This window comes from Balaenoptera physalus, assembly GCF_965194825.1.
Source record: "Balaenoptera physalus genome assembly, chromosome: 12".
Classification (NCBI taxonomy): Eukaryota; Metazoa; Chordata; class Mammalia; order Artiodactyla; family Balaenopteridae; genus Balaenoptera; species Balaenoptera physalus.
Window position 1 is genome coordinate 80,747,141 of NC_138897.1, and position 15,132 is coordinate 80,762,272.

Here is a 15,132-nt window from a genome sequence, read left to right on the forward strand (position 1 = left end):
CCCCTCCCTCGACCAGTCACTGTGGCCAGAGGGTTGAGATGTGATGATTCACTTAGACCTGAGTCATAATGGTCCACCCTTGTGGCCAGGACTGGAGTCCCCTCTAGTCCATCTGGGCTGAAAATGAGGGAGGGATGGATCCCCCAAAGAATATTGGTGCTCTTATCTGAAGAAGACAGAGATTTGAGAGTTTCCTGAGTTACTGCCGACCTTTTAATATTTCAGTGTTGCCAAAACCCCTGTTGGGGTGAATTGGAGAAAACAGAGGAATGTAATGTTTCTTGCCCCCAGTCCCTGTGAATTAGACTCATTGTAAGAGAATCTGTTTTTTAAACTGACAAATAACAAAGGAAATGCTAGCTATTAAGAAATGTCTATAATGTTGATTCTGACATCCTAGACACATTAATTTCCTTGTGCTTTTAGTGACAGAAACCAGTTAGAACACTAGCTGTCTAAGCAAAAAGTTCTCAGGTTATAACCTAATCTCTCTGGGTATTTGGATATGGGTCAGTCACAGGAGTATTGGGTGTAAAGCTGCTGTTTCTGCCTTTAGCCTTGCCCAGTGCCCAAGAGGAAATGGCTGAATGAAGGACACAAGGAACTACGCAGCCCCGAGAACCGAGCTGATGAGGCGTTTTCTAAGTCTAGGCGCCAACTCGTGGCCAATAAGTACAACTACAGTGGTATCCTCTCCGAGAGCTGATAGGCTAGACCTACCAGGCTGGTGTCTTTCAAAGATGGTGCTACACAAATTAATTTATTTACAAAACAGAAAAAGACTCAAACTTATGGTTACTAAAGGATATAGTGGGGGGCGGGGAGATAAATTACGAGTTTGGGATTAACATATACACACTACTATGTATAAAATAGATAAACAGGGACCTACTGTATAGCACAGGGAACTATATTCAGTATCTTGTAATAACCTATAATGTAAATGAATCTGAAAAAAATATATATATATATTACATATAACTGAATCACTTTTCTATATACCTGGAACTAATATAACATTGTAAATTAACTATACTTCAATTTTAAAAATGGTTAAAACAAGCAAAACAAAACAAAACATGGTGTTACATACAACACAACTGTACATGGGCAATACCTAGCAGGCAAATGCAATGAGAGAATCAATCAAGAGGCCAGGGTCACATACCCAGAATAACTGAAAACAGGGACTCCAACAAAAACTTGTTCACAAATGTTCACAGTACTATTCACAGTAGCCAAAAGGTGGAAACAACACAAATGTCTATCAACAGATGAATGGATAAACAAAATGTGGTTCATTCACATAATGAAATATTATTCCACCATAAAGAAGTAATGAAGCACTGATACATGCTATAGTATAGATGAACCTCAAAAACATGATGCTAAGTGAAAGAAGCTGAACATAAAAGGCCACATATTGTCTGATTCCATGTTTATGAAATGTTCAGAATAGGTAAATCCATAGAGACAGGAAGTAGATTGGTAGTTGCCAGGGGCTGGGGAAAGGAGGAAAGGGGATGGATAATAGATATGGGTTTCCTTTGGGGATGATGAAAATGTTTTCAAACTAGATAGAGGTCATAGTTGCACAACATTGTGAATGTACTGAATGTCACTGAATTGTTTACTTTAAAATGGTCAATTTTATGTTATGTGAGTTTAACCTTAATTTAAAAAAATTAGCCGCATTACCTCTGGGCCTCCATCTCCTCACGATCCCTACAGTCACATCCAGCTCTCACTCAGCTCTTTTGTGAAGAATAAAAGGGAACTGATGTTCATTTATATTGATTTTATTAACCCTTTTCTGAAAAGGAAATAAATAAACACGGTAAAAAAATGTTCAGTGAAATACACCCCTGGTTCCCAGTCTGGTGGCCCCAGGAAGAAATATTTACTGTGTATCTACTAAGTGCCAGGTGATGCTGATGCTGCTGGTCTGGCGGCCACACTTTGAGAACCACTGCCTGAGGAAAAAATGTATCAGGTCATTCTTTGACCCTTCCATACAGGAACCCTCATTTCCTTAATATGAGAGGGATCTGAACTTCCTTCAGAAAGACCTGTGTTTGCTCTTTATTTTTTATTTTGAAATTATTTCAAACTAGAGTTCTGAGAAAAGTACAATCTCTCATATACTCTACCCAAATTCATCCATTTTTAGCATTTTCTCCCATTTGCTCTATCCCTTCTTACCCACCAACTCCCATTATATATTTTCTTTTTTTTCTGGACCATCTATGAGTTAGTTGCAGGCATCATGCCCATTTACTTCTTTTTTTTTTTTTTTTAAAGAGTTAGATACTCACTAACCAGTTTTTTTTTTTTAATTGGAATTGATTGAGGAGATTTAAGCAGGGGAATGACATGATTTTAAATTTATTTATTTATTGATTTATTTTTGGCTGTGTTGGGTCTTCGTTTCTGTGTGAGGGCTTTCTCTAGTTGCGGCAAGCAGGGGCCACTCTTCATCGCGGTGCGCGGGCCTCTCACTGTCGCGGCCTGTCTTGTTGCGGAGCACAGGCTCCAGACGTGCAGGCTCAGTAGTTGTGGCTCACGGGCCCAGTTGCTCCGTGGCATGTGGGATCTTCCCAGACCAGGGCTCGAACCCGTGTCCCCTGCATTGGCAGGCAGATTCTCAACCACTGCACCACCAGGGAATCCCCCATTTACTTCTTAATACTTTATTGTGTTTGAATTTTTTTCTTGGATACTCCCTTATGTAACCACAGTTCAGTTACCTAATACGGGGAATGTCATTTGATAACACACTGACCCAATACTTGTGGGAGCTTTTGACAACACTAGAAACATCTGAGGAACAGGATTATCCTGGGGGAAGCTGGTGATATTTCCTGGTCCTACCCTGCCTCCTTGGAGACTCTTACGTGCCAGCTATGATCCAGGAAGAGGGCCCTCACCCAAACCGTGTTGGCACTCTGGCCTCAGACTTCTATCCTCCAGAACTGTGAGAAATACATTCCTTTTGCTTCTAAGCCACCCAGTTTGTGGCATTTTGTTGGAGCAGCTCGAATAGACTAAGATAGCACCTGCCCTTCACTCTTTTCTGACTCCTACTGATTCCTCTCTTCAATCCCATTGCAAAGGGTGGAGATAAGTTTATCAGTTCAGTATATTACCTGGCAATAACAACAATAAAAACCATCATCACCATAATCATCTGAGCATTTAATGGTTTATTTTTAAAGCTATATCAAAATGTCATGTTCCTGTGTCTCGTTTGAGGTAATCTCTGTGTCTTGTTTCTCAGCTGAAAAGTGGGAATCACAGTCGTCAAATGAGATAACTCTTTGGAAATTGTGCCTTTTCAGAATCTTACTTTCCCCTTGGGGCTTCAAAAGGCTACCAAGTGAAGTGGCTGTTTAATGGGTACAGAGTTTCACTTTTGCAAGATGAAAAAGTTCTGTGAATATACTTAAAACTACTAATTTATACACTTAGAAATAATTAAGATGGTAAATTTGATGTTTTACAGTTTTTACCAAAATAATACTTAAAAAAAAAACTACCAAGTGAGACATCTGAGGAGCTATCCCAGAAGAGGGATGATGTTTCTGTGGCTCCCAAAGGAGAGACATGAGCCAGTCAGTGAACAGTGAGGGAGGCAAGCAGGAAATCTCTGGCAATGGGCAGAAAAAGCTGCGTGTGGGAAGGTTCCCGCCAGGTCAAGGGAAGTGTTCCAGCAGGGGCTGAGGAGCCGCAGCAATGCAGAGCTGCACTGTGGGCACAGCGCTGGACTTGATGATCGCTAGGGTCCCTTCCAACTCTTGAGAGGCTGAAGGATTTGAACTGAGTCAAGTTCAGCAAATGCTAGAACTTTCCATTCACAGACTGTCAAATTTTATTATGCTATATTTGAGGAACAGAAATTTAGGTAAAAAACCAGTGCATGCTCTCATACTATAGGAGAATATAACGTGGTATGACTTTTCTGGTAGGAATCCACTGCTAAAAATTTATCCAAGATAACAAATGGACAAGTGGACAAAATATGTTTATTTCCTAAGTGCTCTTTCCAAGCACTATTTGTGATAGCAGAAAACTTCAAACAACTTAAATGTCCATTAAGTGATCACTCGGTGACACTCAGAGGGTCAAGACGTCAATCTGAGTTATCAAGCAGAAGGGAGATGTTTGGGGCAGGATGAGGGACAGTAAGTACCAAGAGAGACTGGATGCTGCTCCTCTTTGCTTCTCTCCACAGCCTTCTCCTTTCTCTGCAGATTGGCTTTCACTGCTTAAATATTCATGAAGCAGACGATGACTGCCTCAGCCTGGACAACACGACTCACGGCTGGCTTAATGTTCCAGTCTCAGTTCCCATGAGCTTCTGATAGGTCCAGCTTGGCCCAGAAGTCCATTCCTGAGCCAGTCAGCTGTGGCTGCAGGATGGGGTCACATGGTACTCACTGGATGTTAAGCCCATCCCCTAAGCAGGGGCTGTTGGGTGATGGGCACCCTGGAGGTGTCTAAACTCACTCATCAGTGTGGTCCAGGACCAACTGGCAGCATCTGCAGCACCGGGCAGCTTCTTAGCAATGCAGATTCCCAGGTTCCACCCCACACCTAATGAATCAAAATCTGCATTTTAATAAGTCCTCAGGGGTCAGTCTGTGCATTGAAGTTTGAGAGACACTGATTTATCACAAGAAAGGATGGTTCCTTCCTATTTTCTTCCTTCCTTCCTTCTTCCCCCACCCCCTTTCCTCATTAAAATGCCTTTACTGAGGTATAATTCACATACCATACAATTCACCCATTTATTTAAAGAGTACAATTGAATTTTTTTAGTATGTTCACAGAATTATACATCTATCACCATAATAGATTTTACAACATTTTGACTGCTGTAAAAAGAAACCTGTACTCCTTGGCTGTCATCCCCTAATCCCTCCTACTCCCCCCACCCCAGCCCCTGGCAATCACTAATCTACTTTGTCTCTAGGGATTTGCCTACTCTGGATATTTCACATAAGTGGCGTCATACAGTATGTGACATTTTGTCTGTCTGCTTTCACTTTTTTTTGGCTGTGCCTTGCAGCTTGCAGGATCCTAGTTCCCCAACAAGGAATCAAACCCGGGCCCCCTGCAGTGGAAGCACAGAGTCCTAACCACTGGACTGCCAGGGAAGTCCCTGTTGGGAGTTTTTAAAAATTACTGATTCAATTTCATTACAGGTAATTGGTCTCTTTATATTTTCCATTTCTTCCTGCCTCAGTCTTGGTAGATTGTACATTTCTAGCAATATATCCGTTTCTTCTAGGTTGTCCATTTTATTGACATAATTGTTTGTAGTAATCTCTTATGATCCTTTGTATTTCTGTGGTGTTGGTTGTAACTTCCCTTTCATTTTTAATTATTTATTGGAGCCCTTTTTCTTTTTTTCTTGATGAGTCTGACTAAATTTTCTCTTTTCAAAGAAACACCTCTTAGTTTCATTGATCTTTTTTGTTGCCTTTTAAATCTCTATTGTACTTATTTCTGCTCTGATCTTTATGATTTCTTTCCTTCAACTAATTTTGGGTTTTGTTTGCTCTTCTTTTTCTAGTTCCTTTAGGTGTAAAGTTTGGTTGTTTGAGATTTTTTTTCTTGTTTCTGAGGTAGGCTTGTATCACTATAAACTCTCCTCTTGGAACTGCTTTTGCCGCATCCCATAGATTTTGGATCCCTGTGTTTCCATTTTCATTTGTCTCCAGGTATTTTTAAATTTCCTCTTTGATTTCTTTGGTGAACAATTGGTTGTTTAGTAGCATATTGTTTAGTCTCCACGTGTTTGTATTTTTTGCCATTTTTTTCTTGTAGTTGACTTCTAGTCTCCTATCACTGGCTGGAAAAGATGCTTGATACAATTTCAGTTCTCTTAAATTTATTGAGACTCGTGATCTTTCCTGGATAATGTTCCATGTGCCCTTGAAAAGAATTTTCAGTCTGCAGCTTTTGGATAAAAAGTTCTATTTACATCTATTAAGTCCATCTGGTCTAATGTGTCACTTAAGGCCAGTGTTTCCTTATTGATTTTCTGTCTGGATGATCTGTCCATTGATGTAAATGTGACGTTAAAGTCTCCTACAATGATATGTTACTGTCAACTTCTCCCTTTATATTTGTTAATATTTGCCTTATGTATTTAGATGCTCCTGTGTTGGGTACATATATAATTGTTGTATCTTCGTATTGGTTAGATCCCTTTATCATTATCTAATGTCCTTCTTTGTCTCATTACGGTCTTTGTTTTAAAGTCTGTTTTGTCTGATGTAAGTATTGCTATCTCAACCTTTTTATTTCCATTTGCATGGAATACCTTTTCCCATCCCCTCACTTTCAATTTGTTTGTCTTTAGATCTGAAGTGAATCTTTTGTAGGCACCATATATATGGGCCTTTTTTTTTTTAACCATTCAACCACTCTAAATCTTTTAATTGGAGCATTTAATCCATTTACATTTAAAGTAATTATTGATAGATATGTATTTGTTGCCATTGTGTTAACTGTTTTCTGGTTATTTTTGTAGTTCTCTTTTGTTCGTTTCTTCTTTAGCTTTCTTCCTCTGTGATTTGATGGCTATCCTTAGTGTTATGTTTGGATTCCTTTGTCTTTCTTGTGTGTGTATCTATCATAGATTTTTGGGTTGTGGTTACTATGAGGTTTATATATAACAATCATATATACATATGTGATTATTTTAAGTTGATCTCTTAAGTTTGAACACGTTCTAACCACCCTGCATATTTACTCACCACTGTGTTTAATATTTAATGTTTCTGAAACTATATTTTATGTCTTTTTGTTTTGCGTAGCCCTTAACTACTGATTATGGATATAGATAATTTTACTACTTTTGTCTTTTTTTTAAATTAATTAATTAATTTATTTATTTATTTTGGCTGTGTTGGGTCTTTGTTTCTGTGTGAGGGCCTCCTCTAGTTGCGGCAAGCAGGGGCCACTCTTCATCGTGGTGCGCGGGCCTCTCACTATTGTGGCCTCTCTTGTTGCGGAGCACAGGCTCCAGACGCGCAGGCTCAGTAGTTGTGGCTCACAGGCCCAGCTGCTCCGTGGCATGTGGGATCTTCCCAAACCAGGGCTCGAACCCGTGTCCCCTGCATTGGCAGGCAGATTCTCAACCACTGCGCCACCAGGGAAGCCCACTACTTTTGTCTTTTAACCTTTCTACTAGCCTTATAAGTGGTTGACCTACTACCTTTACTGTATATTTGCCTTTACATTTTTCCTTTCGTAATTTTTATATTTCTAGTTGTGGTCTTTTCTCTCTTTTTTAAAGATTTCTTTATCATTTATTTATTTATTTAATTTATTTTTGGCTGCATCGGGTCTTAGTTGCGGCATGCAGAATCTTTCATTGCGGTGCACAGGCTTCTCTCTAGTTGTGGCGTGTGGGTTTTCTCTTTTCTAGTTGTGGCACACAGGCTCCAGGGCACGTGGGCTCTGTAGTTGTGGCGCGCGGGCTCTAGTTGAGGCACGTGAGCTCAGTAGTTGTGGTACATGGACTTAGTTGCCCCGTGGCATGTGGGATCTTAGTTCCCTGACCAGGGATTGAACCCACGTCCCATGCATTGTAAGGCGGATTCTTTACCACTGGACCACCAGGGAAGTCCTGTGGTCTTTTCCTTTTCACTCAGAGAAGTCCCTTTCACATTTCTTGTTAAGCTGGCTGATTGGTACTGAACTCTTTTAGCTTTTGCTTGTCTGTAAAACTCTTTGTCTTTCATTCAAATCTGAATTATAACCTTGCTGGGTAGAATATTATTGGTTGTAGGTTTTTTCATTTCATCACTTTAAATATATTGTGCCATTTCCTTCTGGCCTGCAAAGTTTCTGCTGAAAAGTCAGCTGACAGTCTTATAGGAGTTCCCTTGTATGTAACTAGTTCCTTTTCCCTTGCTGCTTTTAATGTTTTCTCTTTAATTTTTTTTTCTATTTTAATTACAATGTGTCTCGGTGTGGACCTCTTTGTGATGATCTTGTTTAGGACTCTCTGTGCTTCCTGGTCCTGGACGTCTGCTTCCTTTCCTTGGATAGGGAAATTTTCAGCTATTATGTCTTCAAGTAAGTTCTCTGCCCCTTTCTGCCTCTCTTCTCCTTCTGGGACCCTATAATGTGAACTTCAGTATGCTTGATGTTGTCCCAGAGGTACCTTAAACTATTCTTATTTTTCAGAATTCTTTTTCCTTTTTTGTGTTCAGTTTGGGTGATTTCCACTACTCTGTCTTCCAGTTTGCTGATCTGTTCTTCTGTATATTCTATTTTTGATTCCTTCTTGTGTATTTTTTATTTCCACTATTGTATTCTTCAGCTGTTTGGTTCTTCTTTATATTTTGTTAAGCTTCTGTGTTCATCCATTCTTCTCCTGAGTTCACTGAACATCTTTATAATCATTACCTTGAATTCTTTAATGGTTAGATTACTTATCTCCACTTTGCTTAGTCTTTTTCTGGGGTTTTACCTTGTTCCTTTGTTTGGAACATATTCCTCTATTGCTTCATTTTGCCTACTTCTGTTTTTATTTCTATGTATTAGGTAGATTGGATACAATTCTCAATCTTGGAAAAGTGGCCTTATATAAGAGATGTCCTATGGGGCTTAGCAGCACCTTCTCCTCTGGTTACCAGAGCTATACGCTCTAGGGGTGCCCCCATGTGGGTTGCATGGGTCCTTCTGTTGTCACGGGGCTGACTGCTTTGAGCACACTGATAGGCAGGGCTGGCCTCCAGCCCAGTTGGCTGCCAGGCCCTGCCTTATGTGGAGGCTGCTGGCCCACTGGTGGGCGGGGCAGATCCCTGCATGGCTGGCTGTTCAGCTTGGGGATCCTGGGATCCCCAACTGGCTGGTGGTGGTAAGGCCCTGGTACTAATAGGCTAGTAGGAGGACTCCAAAATGGCACTTGGCAGAACCAATGTCATGGTAGAATGAGCTCCTAAAAATGGCTGCCACCAGAGTCTATGTCCCCATGGGGAGTCCCAGTTGCCTCCTGCCTCTCCTGGAGGCTCTCCGAGATCAGCAAGTGGGTCTGACCCAGGCTCCTTTCAAATTACTGCCTCTGTACTAGGTCTCAGAGCATGTGAGATTTTGCATATGTCCTTTAAGAGCCAAGTCTGTTTCCTATAGCCCTCTGGTTCTCCCATACAGAAGCCCCTCTCATCTTCAAAGCCAGACGTTTTGGGGCTGGACTTTTCTGGATAGCCTACCCTGAAGGTGTGGGTCTTAACTATACTGTATCTCTGCCCCTCCTATCTGCCTGGTTGTGGTTCCCTTTCTTTTTTTTTCTTTTTGGCCACACTGCACAACTTGTGGGATCTTAGTTCCCTGACCAGGGACTGAACCCAGGCCCTTGGCAGTGAAAACAGAGTCTTAACTATTGGACCTCCAGGGAATTCCCTGTAGTTCCTTCTTTCCACCTTTAGTTGTGGGAAATCTGCTGATCTTCAGGTCATTCTCATCAATAGTTGCTCTGTAAATAGTTGTAATTTTGGTGTGCCGATGGGTGGAGGTGAGCTCAGGGTCTTCCCACTCCATCATCTTGGCCACACCCATAAATGTCTAATTCAAAGACACCCAGTCTACAGTATTTCGTTATAGCAGCCCAAGCTACGACAGATTTTGGTACTGAGAAGTGGGGTGCTGCTATAACAATTACCTAAAAATGTGGAAGCAGCTTTTGAACTGGAGAAAGGGTGGAAGTTGTAAGAATTTGGAAGTACATGCTAGAAAGATAGATGTTTCTGGTGAGGGCTCAGAAGGAAAAGAGGAGAGCTGGAGAGAAAGCTTCCATTTTCTTAGCAAACACATAAATAATCATGAACAGAGTGTTGGCAGAAATATGGATGGTAAGGTCCACTTTGTTGAGGTCTTAGAGGGAAATGAGGAACATGCTGTTGGACAATGGAGAACAGATGATCCTTGTTATAAAGTGGCAAAGAACTTGGCTGAACTGTGTCCTAGTGTTTTTGCAAGGTACAGCTGGAGAGCAATGAAAATGAATATTCAATAACTGAATTATTTTGCTGTACAGTTGAAACTAACACAATATTGTAAGTCAACTATACTCCAATAAAATTTAATAAAAAAGAAAAAATCCTGCTGCAAGTAAAAGATCAAAGTTGAATATTTAAGTCATATTTGTGAAAAAAAGAAAATGAATATTCAGTGAAGAGATTTATAAATAAAGTGTTTGAAGAGTAGCTTGCTTCCTCCTGACTGCTTACAATAAAATGTGAAAGGAAAGAGATGACTTGAAGAAGGAATTGTTAAGCAAAGGGAACCAGAATTTAATGTTTTGGAAAATTCTCAGCCTGTCCATATCCCAAAAATGAGCAAATGTGTTTGGAAGAGAACACTGAAGGATGTGGTTGGACTATCAAATGATAGAGATTATTGGATTATAGGAACAGAAACACTGCCTGTTTGTACTGAAGGGGACTGAGATGGGAAGAAATGAAGGAAGGCTTTCAGATGTTGATTCTACAGGACAGGATGATACAGCTACTTGGCTATGAATGTGCACTATTCAAGAAAGGGGAAGAATGATCCCAAAAGCAATTCAGAAATCATCAGGGCCATCACCTTGGTTTCAACAGGACAGACAGGCTTCATCTGAAGTCATGGGGGCAGGACCCTTGCCTGGGCAAAGCTGCAAAGGCAGGACCACAACCCAGTGGATCCAGAGGGCAGAGCATCAAACCAAAGAGGATTATTCTCGAGCCTTAAGATCTAAAGGTATTTGCCTTGCTAGAATTGGACTTGCTTGGGACCCATCACTCCTTTCTTCCTTCTGATTACTCCTTTCTTTCTTCTGATTACTCCTTTTTGGGATGAGAATGTCTACCCTATGCCTATCCCACCACTGTATTTTGGAAGTAGATAACTTATCTGGTTTCACAGATTCACAGCTAGAGAGGAATTTTGTTTCAAGATGAATCATACCTAGAGTGTCACCTATATCTGATTTAGATAGTATTTATTTTTTTAAGGAAAGCTTTATTCTTTTTTTGACCGCACCACACAGTATGTTGGATCTTAGTTCCCTGACCAGGGATCGAACCCATGCCCCCTGCAATGGAAGCATGGTGTCTTAACCACTGGACCACCAGGGAAGTCCAATAGTATGTAGATACTTTAGACATTAGAGTTGATTCTGAAGAGTTAAGACTTTGGAGCTGTTGGAATGAAGTGAATATATTTTGCATGTGAGAAGGACATGCATCTGCAGGGCCATATATTTTGTAATAGCAGCCTGAGCTGACAAAGACAGATCATGGTTTCCTTACAGGACCCTGGATTTGATTTTGCTTGAAAGCCATAGCTTAATTTTAGCTCTGGTTGCCATCTAGAGAGACTAAAAAATTTCAAAATCATCAAGTCCTGACTCCTTATTGTTCAATAATTTATCTCTCTTCTCCCATTTTACTACAAGAAGCAAGACGAAGCCAGGCAGCACCTTCTGCTTGGTAACTGCTTTAGTTAGATCACCCAGTTCACTAGGAATATTTTCTCTTTCCACATACTTGCAGACGATACTGCTGCTAAACCTTCTGCCACTTCATAACAAGGATCCTCTTTCCTTCAGTTTCCAATAACATGTTCCTTACTTCCTTTTGAGCTCTCATTGGCAGCATCATCAAAGTCCAGATTCCTACTAAGTTTGTTCAAGATAATTTAGGCTGTCTCTAACACACTCCTCAAAATCTTTCCTGCTTCTGTCCACTGCCTGGTTCCAAACCACTCCCACATTTTAGGTAGTTGTTATGACAGCACCCCATTTCCAGGCACCAAAATCTGTATTAGTTATCTATGCTGCATGACAAATTGCCCCTAAATTTAGTGCTTTAAAAACAGTTATTATGTCACAGTTTCTGTGGGTCAGGAATTTGGACACAGCTTAGCTGGGTGCCCCTGGTACAGAAGGTTGCAATCAAGTTGTTGGCCAAGGCTGCAATCATCTCAGGGTTCAACTAGGTGAGGATCCATTCTAAGCTCATTTATGTGACCACTGGCCAGGCCTCAGGTTCTCACTGACAGTTGGCGGGACATTAGTTCCTTGACACATGGAGCCCTCTATTGGGCAACTGTAGTGGGCTGATTAGTATCCCCTCCCCCATTCATGTTCACATGGAACCTCAGAATGCGGAAATAGGGTCTCTGCAGATGTAATTAGTTAGGTTAAGATGAGGTCATACTAAATTTGGGTGGGCCCTAAATCCAATGACTGGTGTCCTCATAAGAAGAGAGAACATAGAGGCACACAGAAAAGGTCATGTGGAGATCGAGGCAGAGATTAGAATAATGTACCTATAAGCCAAGGAATGCCAAGGACTGCTGGAAGACTCCACTTTTCCCTAGAGTCTTCAGGGGAGCATGGCCCTTATGACACCTGGATTTCAGACTTTTGGCCTCCAGAACTGTAGAGAATTTCTGTTGTTTTAAGCCACCCAGTTTGTGGTAGTTTGTTATGGCAGCCCCAGGAAACTAATACAGCAGCTCACATTTTTGACCTGGCTTTCCTCAGAGCAAATAAGCAAGAGAATAGGAGAGCAAGAGAGGGGTACCCAAGATGGAAGCCACAGACTTTTTGCAACCTAATCTCAGACATGCCATCCCATCATTAGAAGCAAGTCACTAGATCAGTCCACAAGCAGGGTGAGGAGATTAAACAAGATCATGAATACCAAGAGGTGGGCATCACTGAAGGCTATCTTAGGCTGTCTACTACCTCCCCAGCAAAAAAGTGGAAAAAATGGAGGAAACCTCTCCTTCCTCAGGGCTCTGCCTTCTCCATTCCTTGATTCCTTCAACAAATATTTATTAAACACCTACAGTGGGCTGGGTGTTGGGGATGTGACCAGTAATACAGACAAGATTCTTTCCCTTTTTGAGAGTATTTAGTCTAGTGTGGGAGAGAACACTAAAGAAAAAAAGCAAGTGGATATATAAATTAAAATTGTGATAAGTACAAGGAAGTAAATTATGAGGTAATAGGAATATCTGATTTAGATTGAACCAAGGATCAGGCCTACTCTTTCTGATAAAATAGTATTTAGAATGTGGTTGAAGACTGTGTAGAGATTGGGCTGTGTGTGTGTGTTGGGTGGGGAGAGTAAGTCTCTAGATAGAGGGATAGTATGTGCAGATAACAGCCAATAAGTTTAACCGCCAGACTCAGAACATTTAAGGCAGGGATTTCATCTCTGCATCTCTACTATGTAGCACAGTGCCTGGCACAGAGAGGCACTTGATAAATTCTTACTGAATGAATGAATGAATCCAAGGTAACTTCTATTTCCTGTTATAGATAATGTCAATTCAAGTCATTTCGAAATTTTCTCCCAAAGTTCACTGCTGGGTCACTGTTCTTATTTGTATTAGGTAGCATAAGCAAAGCTGCTATAATAAAAAGACGTAAATAGATAAAAGCTCAACACAAGAGGTTTTTTTTTTTCCCCCCTCATATAACAATGCTGAGTGGATGTTTAGGTCAACAGGGCAGAGTTCTCCTCCACCCAGGTATCTTCCATCTTAAAGCCTTCCCTTCTCCAGAACCTGGTCATCATCTTCCAGCTGGCAGAGTAAGTAAGAGCATCTGTTGACAGATTTTCTGGGCCAGGCCTGGATATGTGCACATCTCTTCTGCTCACTTTCCACTGGGGGAGAGCATAGGCATATGGCCACTTTAAGGGGGTTGAGGAATGTACTGTAGGTGTATGGCCAACAAAGAGGACAACTAAATAAGTCAAATACTTGACTTATTCTCTGGTACGTTACTCAAGAACCTCAAATTAACCAGATAAAAAAGAACTCTGGATTCCCTGCCTTCACTCTCATCTGAGTCTTTCATTCACTGAATGGCACCACCATCCATGCAAGTTGCTTAAGGCAGTCTCCTGGAAGTTATTCTTGATTTGTTTTTGTTTTTTTGGCCGTGCTACGTGGGATGTGGGATCTTAGTTCCCCACCAGGGATCGAACCCGTGACCCCTGCAGTGGAAGTGCAGAGTCTTAACCACTGGACCGCCAGGGAAGTCCCCTTGATTTGTTTCTTATTTTCATCTTCCACGTGGAGTCCTTCAGGAAGTCCTTTCAACTCTACCTCCAAAACATATCATAAACCCATCTATTCTATCTTTACTGCCACTTTCTTAGTTCAAGCTTCATAATAATCTGGGTTATTCCAAAAGCATTTTAATAACTCTCCATGTCTCCACTTTCACTTGCCCATATTTCATTCTCCATACAGCAGAATCTTATCTTTTAAAACATAAATTTGATCATATCACTCTTTAGTTTAAAACCTTCCAGTGGCTTAGAATAAAACCCAAAATTTTCACCATGACCCCTAAGGGTGTATATGATACAACCCCTGCCCACCTCTCCAACCTCATCCTTTATCACTCTCTGCTACTCACCCTACTCCAGCTGCAATGATCTTGCTGCTCCTTGACCACATTTACCTTACTTCCACTTTAAGACTTTTGCACTTGCTGTTCCATCTGCTCAGAAATCCCCTTGGATTTCCAACAGACAGTTCCTTCTCATTAGAGGTCTCAGCTTCAAGGTTACGGCCTGGCAGACCTTCCCTGATCATCTACTTGGAAAAAGTCCCCACACCCAGTCATTCTCTTACCTCAGCATCCTGTTTACTTTCTTTTTAGTATCCACAAACTCTGTGTTTTTTCCCTCTTTATTTTCTGCTTCCCTTTCCTGAAAATAAGACCCATGAGCAGGTACCGTGTCTTTTTTCTACTGTTTCCCCAGGGTCGAGTAGGCGTGGCATACAGCTGTGCTCAGTAAATAAGTGAATGAATGAAGAGGCATCAAGAGGTGATTAACCAAAAGATCCTGCAAGGTTCTTTGACAGATTGTTGGTGTCGTGTAAGGAGCACAAACCTGGATTCCGGTTCGGACTTGCCCACTTCTCAGCCGTACGCAAATGAGTGCCGCTCTCTGAGAGCCTCAGTTACCGCATCCGTTAACACGTAATAAGCACATACTTACCTGAAAAGGCCAAATGCCTACTTTATAAAGGAGAAAGGAACTAAGAGAAGAAAAGAGCGTCACGTAAAATAAACGCTCCGTATATATAACTATTATTATATAT

General features: G+C 41.1%; 2 protein-coding genes across 16 annotated transcripts in view; one reads left to right on the top strand and one right to left on the bottom strand.

The window, feature by feature from the left end:
- The window catches only part of TMEM116 (transmembrane protein 116), a 225,715-nt gene that overhangs the window by 4,880 nt on the left and 205,703 nt on the right, over positions 1 to 15,132 (bottom strand). Inside the window, exon 13 of one of the 5 annotated variants that reach the window (XR_014251861.1) lies at positions 14,922 to 15,029. The exons of 2 other annotated variants lie outside the window; for them this stretch is intronic. The gene's annotated coding sequence lies outside the window, so the exon portion shown is untranslated. Of the gene's footprint in view, positions 1 to 4,004; positions 4,594 to 14,658; positions 15,030 to 15,132 lie in introns of those variants that run through there. 2 more of the 5 variants (XR_014251862.1, XR_014251863.1) reach the window with 2 other exon arrangements.
- MAPKAPK5 (MAPK activated protein kinase 5) overlaps positions 1 to 15,132 on the top strand; it is a gene marked incomplete at its 5' end in the record, with an annotated part of 63,661 nt that overhangs the window by 4,333 nt on the left and 44,196 nt on the right. The gene's annotated exons all lie outside the window — the stretch shown is intronic.